General features: G+C 35.0%; 1 long non-coding RNA gene across 2 annotated transcripts; it reads right to left on the minus strand.

Moving 5' to 3' along the window:
- Positions 1-1,385: 1,385 nt before the first annotated feature.
- LOC149918274 (uncharacterized) lies at positions 1,386-8,256 on the minus strand. Of its 2 annotated transcripts, none has more exons than XR_016466502.1 (3): positions 8,044-8,256; positions 2,265-2,446; positions 1,386-2,169 (listed from the first exon to the last, which is right to left on the minus strand). It is a non-coding gene; the product is annotated as an uncharacterized LOC149918274 (long non-coding RNA). The 2 variants fall into 2 exon arrangements; XR_016466501.1 differs by lacking the exon at positions 8,044-8,256 and adding an exon at positions 3,174-3,279.
- Positions 8,257-8,492: the final 236 nt, after the last annotated feature.

The raw sequence follows: 8,492 nt of genomic DNA on the forward strand, positions 1-8,492 counted from the left end.
CCTTGTTACATAGAGATTACATAGAGAATGCCTCCTGCCATTAAGGCAATTTCATTCTTTCTCTCAAAAAAGCCTGGTAATGTTTACTTCTGCCTTTGGCTAAAGTTATCCATTTTGCATAGGATACATCTGACTCAGGCGTAAAAGTTTAGGGAAAGTTCAGATTTTCCTGAAAAAGGGTGTGAGAAAATGAATGGCGTTTCACTGTGCAAAAAGTTTGGCATTTTGCTTCACACTGTAGAAGGCAGCTTGATCATGCTGTATTACTGGATGAGGTAAGGATATGAGGAACAGAAGAGAGCCTTATGGCAAAGAATCATGGGATCATCAAACAGTTGTTGCTGGCAAGGAACTCTGGAGATCATCTTGTCCATGCTCCTTTCTCAATCATGGTCATCTAAAGTAGGTTGCTAAGCCCCTCATGAGTCTTCAAGTATGCAGTTATTCCACATGTGGTTACTAATGGTATAGTCCTGGCTTTCTGAGAATATGAGGCTCAAATGCATTAATGCTCAGTATTTCCAAATGCAGCCAAAGACAGTAAGCTCATACCAAAGAAAACATCCTAAAAGCATCAGGACACTGGACAACTCAAACTACTTTGAAGATTCATTTGTCTTAAAAATGTACCATCCACTTCTGTTTTACAGGATTGTAAAATTAAATAAATATAGTCAAGCACTCATACATTATTGTGATGAGTTACATAGAAACACATTTCCTTAATATTAATTAATTCCCTTTTTAGTATTGGGCTTGAATAATCTGCAATAATAAGACAGTAAAGCAACAATGTGGAAAAAGCAAAATATTTCTTTGTGCATAGAGTAAATACTAATCAGCCTTTGAAACAAGTCAGGTAACTCTGAGAGGAGAAAATGTGAATTCCAATTTAAACCATAACTAAATGAACCTGTAGTTGGGAACTCAACTAAATTAGCTCAGAAAAAAAAAAAAACTTCATATCATTATTTTCCATCAAGTGCTTTCAGGAAAAGAGTTAAGGGCTTCACAAGCTTTTAAAGTTTGGCAGCTTTATAGAAGTCAAACATTTCTTCTAAATGTTTTTTACCTTTTCAATTTTGCAAAAGCCTTTTGAAGTCTGGACACCAGAACTAGCCAAAACATTACAAAAAAAATGTCCTTTCTATTTTCTTATCCCTCTCTATGTGAAATATGAAATAATTTCCAATAAAAGTCTACCTTCAAAGTTTGGAGGTTCAGTGATTAAAAAAATAAGTATTCTACTATTCAGTTTATTTAGTGTAATTTTTTTTTCTGTTTATAAATAATCCCTTATATGCAAAATGCAAGTCCAAGGAACAAAACAACAAATACAATATTAAATGTGTGCTAAATAAACATCTTAATTAGCAAAATTTCTAAAATAAACTTTTTATGAGTAATGTCTATCACTTTTTGCAATACAGGAAATTGATTTTTCAAATTACGTTGAAGAAACAATGAAAGGTTTTAAGCATGAGAGAGCTTCAGACTTTCAAGGAGTGTGTGTTTGTTTGCTTTGGCTTGTTTTTACTGAGACACTTGAGAAGCTATAGAGCAATTTTTTTTACTAGAAATTTGGTGAAGGCTGGTGAAAGAAAGTTTTACTAAAGTAGAAGTATGTGACCTCTTCCAGGGAACCATGTGTTCTAAAATTTCTTCTTTTCTCAACTTAAGAATTCTTTCCTTCCTCTGCGTTAGCACTACAGAACATTCCTTTTCCCAAATGGAAGGTGTTTATTTCTCAAATTTCTCTTTCTGCCCTCTTCACCGATAACTTTAGAAGAAGGTGAAAGAGGAGACCACTATCAAGTGGGAGGAATGGACATAAGTTTACAAACATAAAAAAAAAAAATTATTCAACAAAGATAAGTCTCTACAATAGCAATGATTATGAGGATTTTCATGAAGGGGTTTTTTTTACACATCAGTCTTAACATATTTTCTCTCTTCTTGTAAAAATTCTTATTCTCACTTGGCTCTTTTCACCCCAAAACCACGTATTTATCTTGCTCATCTTTCTCAGTTTTGTTCATAAATGTTCCATAGCACTTCCCTGCACATGCTTTAGCCCTCTGTAAGAAAAACAGACCTGACCTATTTCTTGATTTTGGGCTCTTCTTATAAGTACCCCCTTGAGAATTTGCACTTGGACACGGTCCAGTCCTGTCAGTAAAAAAAAAAAAAAAAAAAAAAAAATTAGGAGCTTTGACCTCAGTAGGGCCAATCCTATACAAACCTGTGGCCAAGGACTTACTTACCATTTCTAGGGAAGGACCTCAAATGAAATAGACACAGATGCAGCAGCAGCAAGTGCTGAAGAAAAAGCTTCCTGCCCTGCCAGTGGTAGTTCTGCTGGGAATGCTTTCTATTGCTTTCTAAGACGATAAAGGGCCTGGAGCACCTCTCATATGAGGAAAGGCTGAGTCTAGGTCTGTTCAGCCTGGGAAAAGAAGATTGAGGGGGGACCTGATAAATGTTTATAAATATCTAAAGGGAGGTGAGAGGCAATGGAGGATAGGTGCTTCTCAGTGGTGTGTAGCCATAGGATAAGGAGTAATGGCCTAAAGCATGTACATAGGAAGCTCCGTAACAACACGAGGAATAAATTCTTTATGGTAAGGGTGACAAAGCACTGCCCAGAGAGACTGTGAAGTCTCCTTCTGTGGAAATATTCAAGACCTGTGTGGACACCTACCTGTGCGATCTACTGTAGGGTAACTATTGTTGAGTCCCCTGATAAAATCTCTTGAGTTCCCTTCCAGCCCCTGAAATTCTGTGATTCTGTTAGCATTACTTGTGTGTATATTAGTTTATAAAATGTATTTCTCACATTTCCAGCATGAAAGAAGGTAGGACTGTTAGTTCAACTAATGAAAGAATACCTTCTTTTACACTTATAATAGATGTGATTTCTTGCAACAACAACAACAAAAAAGACAAAAACAAGAAATAGATTCTCAGTGCAGCTACGACACACTGACCAAAGTCCTGCTAACTGCCTGCTAAAAAACACATTGCAACACACCCTCTCACCAACCAACACCCAGCCAATCCGCCACACCTGGGGTGTCCACCCTCCACAAATGTATAGCCTTCTGGGTGATGTCACACGGTATGGAATAACCTCTTGCCTAATTCAGGCCACATGTTCCTGCTCTGCCTCATACCTGCTCTTTCACTGAGTGACACAGCCAAACCCTGGGTGTACTCCCATCACTCAGCAACAGCCATACATTCATATGTTATCAACACTGTCTTGGCTGAAACAAGAACAAGTACATGAACAGTCTATTTTCCATTATTAGTAAAAGACATCTAATGTAATCATTATGTTTCTCAGACACTCTACAGATGAAGAAATATTATACTATATTTTAGAACTTATTTTGTAAAGAAATCCTGTAATATCAATCTTTGTTTCCCATATTTTCTCAGTCTATTTTCTAAAAGCTATTTACATCAACAAAATTCTTATCATCAGCTTCATAATATTGTCAGGCCCTAGCAAACACAAATATGCAATAGTAAATAAAAGGTCTTATACTCCATATGATGATAAAAGTCAAGCAGGTCAAGCATTTTTTCCCTCTCTTATCCTGCTTCCAGTCTTGGATCTGAGAACAAAATTGTTTTGGACTCCACTGTCTTGGCTTCACAGATAAAAGATAAGATCTTACTTCTGCTGAAGCATGAGACAGGATACAATCCCCCAGTCTGGCTTGTGGATAATAGAAAAGGAGTAGTAAGAAGTGATTTTTTCATGAATTAAATGTGACTCTGAATATACCTATGCAGTAGAATTGTGGATCAAGTATTTTTAGAAAGAACTGATTTCTGCAAATACAGGTATGCCTATAAAGCTCAACAATAGCTCTTCTAAGAACTCCTGGTTCAATGGCTTCCACAAGGCCTTCCCTGTCAAATGTATTTACTGATCTTACATATACTGATCTTACATATACAAGATAATACATCTGTCATTACACCACATACCTCCTTAGCTCAGTAATAAACTGAACGTTAGACTGAGAAACAGTCACACTGATTGATGGCTCACTTAAAGCAGTCTGCTGCTAATCAGTCTGCCATGGCACCGAAAGAGTGAATGCCAGGAATGTGCATGATTTCTTACCAGTGTTTTACTCAGCTCAGTGTTATAAAAATGATTATTTGGGAAGCTGATCCTTGCAAGATACAGAGGAAACCATTCTGGAGTACCTAAATCCTGCAGCTTATATTCACTCAGAAGGGAATTAAGGATACTATGTTCTCAAAAGATACTAATGCACCTTTAAGAGCTAATGTGTGCACAAAATGTATTGTTTCTGAACCTTTTACAGATTAGAAGAAAAATGCTTTTACCTTGGAACTGATGCCATATGATTATCTCTAACGAAAAGAATAGTCACTGAGTCACTGTTATTTTTAGTTTATGACAACATGAATTCACTGAAGGAAAAATGTTGATGAGCTGTCTCAATCCTAAATGAAAAATATATTGGAAACAAACAAACAAAAAAAAACATTAAAAAAAGCATAAGCTTCAGTAGGGTAACTCTCACTTTTCTGTCTCTCATGCAAAGACTTAGATGTTTCAATAATGTAGTTATTCACTATTAACAATCTGTGCAGAAACTACAGTGTTTATTACAATTACTGATTAAGTTAGGACTTGAATCATATGTTAAAAGCCAAGTATCTATTCACTAACCCCCCTCAGCTCTCTTGACTGTGTCATAATCCTATACAATAGATCTAATTCATTAAGCATTTATGATTTTCTGCCACGAATACCAATAGGTGTATTACAAAAAAATGTTTGATTGCTGAATTGCAACTTAATAGCCAAGTTATAAAGCTATTATAGAACATGACCTAACAGCCAGACCCACATAAATATTTAATCAGGAGTCAAAGCTTCCTTATACTTGCTCTTAACAGAACAGCTTCTTGAAGGAAGAGAAATAGAGATTTTCAGTGTACATTATAAAATAATTCTTAAGTGAAGTTTTGCTAATCAGTTGATTCTTTTTCTACTTTTGAAAGTATTTATGCATGTACACATACATACTATTATATAAGGCATACTAATAATATATGCAAACATAAATAATAGCTCAAGTAATTTTAAAACCTCCCATTCAGGTTTAAACTCTAACATTAGTAACCTTATTAAATAACAAATATGTTGTAGCAAGGCAACTACATCAGTCAAGACTTCCATTATCTTTCCTTAAGGAAAAGTCATTGTGATCATAGAGATACTGTGTTGCCATGTTATCTAAAAACCCTGCTGTTAAGCAGTATAAATGCTCAGCCTCAAGGCTCCTTGGGGATGTGGAACTATAAAACTGAAACAGTTTTTATGCTGTCATAGACTGTAAAAGAGAAGTCATATCTCTAATTTACTTCCAGTAAATGGGAATTTAAAATTTGTAAGAAAAAGTAAAAAAAAAAAAAAAAAAAAAAAAAAAAAAAAAACCAACCAACCAAACAAAAAACACCTCTATAAAATGTATATTGAATGTAAAAACAAAGACTTCGTCACATCCTCTGAATTTCTTTAGTAACATTTGGTTTTTGTTCCCCGCTGAAGTGCTATACCAACCTCAGGACACACCAGACAGAAAAAAACTAGCTTTGGTCTTTCAACACCCCTTTCTTTTTATTATGGAATGTGAGTTAGAGTAGTTAGGTAGTATAAACAATCTCTAAATCTCATTAATCTTGCTGCCCTTTCAGTTCCCAGTTGTACAGTCTCCAATATGGAAATCATATTTTGCATCTAGGCAGCCACCTTTCACTTAGAAAGAAGAATGCTGTCTAATTTAAAGAACATTCACTGAAAGAGTAGGAAGCACATTACTGTCTTTATGCTTCTGGCATCTATAATTTAACATATTTAAGCTAATGTTCCTTTTCATATTTTGCATATAACCTGCAATAAAAAAAAAGATGAAAAAGGAAAATGTATGGTATATACGGCATACCAATTTTCTTGTTTCTGGAGATAAAGTACAATTTCAATTGATTTCATGTAGCCTAAATTAGAGATGGGAAAATTGAATCTCCCATCCAACTGTTCCAAATGCCAGCAAGGGGTTGTTGAGCTGATGTATCCCCATGACTATGACAGGAACGGATATGTGTTTTCCTTCTCTATACTGAAGATGACAGCAATCATGTGAGAAGAATTACTCTAACAGGATTTCAGACCAAACAATCAGTCACCCCATCAGAAACACTAATCTCGAGAAATTTCCCACCATTTATGGCCAAGAAACAGTAAGAAATGTTTACAAGCTTTCAGCTAATACCTGTGAATCTGAATCTGGACCCTGGCCTATGTAAGAGCACTTCTTCCCTGTCCAGTTTCCATGGGTATATGTGCATCTCATGGTTATTTCATCACACCAAGATAAAAAAAATAATAATAATAAAGCAAAATACAGAGTTATTGTGGAAAAACAAACAAACAAACAACACTGAATGCTTAAGCAATGGATATTAGCTATCTTTGGAACATCAGAAATTTCTAAAATTATAGTTGAAAAGTGTTAATGAATAAATAAGTAATAGTATGTGCAGCAATACTGAATATGAATGAATATATAACAATTTATATAGTATATCTGCAAATCATGTGTCTTTAACGTATGTTTAGACAGGATGAACATTATGAATAAATTGCTTTTTAATTCTTCTTAAACAAAATTATCTTACAAATTCATGTCATTGACTATATGTGCAGTGATATGCAGACATATAAATAACACGTTTTTATTGTCATAAAGCAATTTATCACAAATCTTTGGATAAAGATATAGGGCCAGGAATCATAATTACAATCTGGTTTAATTCCACAGAAGTAGAGACAACTGAGGAAGTTTGTTCCTAAAAAACCTCTTTCATTCTCCAGGTTCATGTTTCCTAAATAGCTGTCACAAAATTTTCCTGATCTTTCTTACCACACTGATCTTCAGTCTGTCTGCTCTTAAGTATAGCCTGTCTTCTCTTTAACCCTTGATCTTTTTCTGTTTGACTTACTGAGCAGCCAGCATCAGGTAAATGAAAGGTTTTGTTTTGCTTTAAGGAAGCAACAATATAGAAAAGCAACCATCAGCATGCAGGTTGTCTGAAAAACGCCCACCAGCATGTCAGGCTGTCTGAATGTTGTGTCACCTAATTGGAGACTCTTCATTTTTCAAGACAGTTATGGCAAATTGAGCTTACATGCCATTTAACAGACTTCCTGTCTATGTATGATACGAAATACATTAGGGACATTTATTCCCAAATAGCAGGACAACCTAATGGATATCCTAATATTAAACAGTTGCCAGAAGAAAAGATTGGATAATTTTTCTGTGTTTTTGTAAGAAGTAGATGCATAGACTCAACCCAGCCAGAGTGCACCGACACAACTACACTCAGGTTGGCAGGGACACCATTCAGGTTCTGCATCGTTCATAGTTACCACATAATTTTTCTTCTCCGTTAGGTAATTAGTAAAAGTCAATACCACAATCATCAAACCTATAATCCATCTGAACTGACTGGCTCTAGATGGGCATTTTTTTCTGATACATAATTTAATTTCCAATAAGTAAAACTAGAGCTATTAAATTAGGGGTACTAAGATACTAGCACAGATTTCAGCAGTTAATAGTCTTCTGAATCAGATCATTCTGAGATTCTTCTACTCCTCTTGCTATGCAGTTAATATTATATAGTTACTAACAGGAAATGTGGTTTCAGCAAAAGATTAACACATGGCATTGTTACAACAGGGAGAGGAATACTTAAATAGCTATTGACTTTCTAGTGATATCAAAAGTGCACAGGCAGCTAAAACTAGATGTGTTTGGCTTTCATACAATTACTTTTTTTTGTTGTTTTCAGCTTTGCTCTAGTGTAACCTACCTTACTTTACCTAGGAAAAACTGTGAAAAATGCAAGATAACCCTTCATCAAGAAAACTCCATAATTAAGAACATAAATATGACATATCCAAACAAAATTACTAAAGTAACTTACCTTGCCCTTCTGAAGCTAGAGCAATTCAGTTTATAAATACAGCAGCTATAGTAATATATACACAGTATAAAATTTGCATATATTTGCTCTAATCAATACAGAGACAACTAATCAACTAGCTTAAGCAGATCTGAGATTAGAAAACTTTGGTGGTAGAGCCCATTTCACATGAACTACTCTAAAAATAAGAAGCCTTTCTCAGTGTGTATAGAAATAGCCTTCCCCCAGATTACTCCAATTTACTTGAGGCTCACAGTTGCTACAAAAAGCATATGTAATCTAAACCATGTCAGCTGTGCCTAATTATAAATAAAACACACCAGTTAAATTGACAAAATTTGCCATTCTCTTGCTCTAGTCCTGCCTTCAGCTAATAAAGTCTCTTTTTTGTTAAAACTAACAGCTTGGTTGCCTTCTTTTGGGTACTCTTTAATAACTTTATGTCTTTA

Source organism: Phasianus colchicus, chromosome 4, assembly GCF_987193195.1.
Source record: "Phasianus colchicus chromosome 4, bPhaCol1.hap1.1, whole genome shotgun sequence".
Classification (NCBI taxonomy): Eukaryota; Metazoa; Chordata; class Aves; order Galliformes; family Phasianidae; genus Phasianus; species Phasianus colchicus.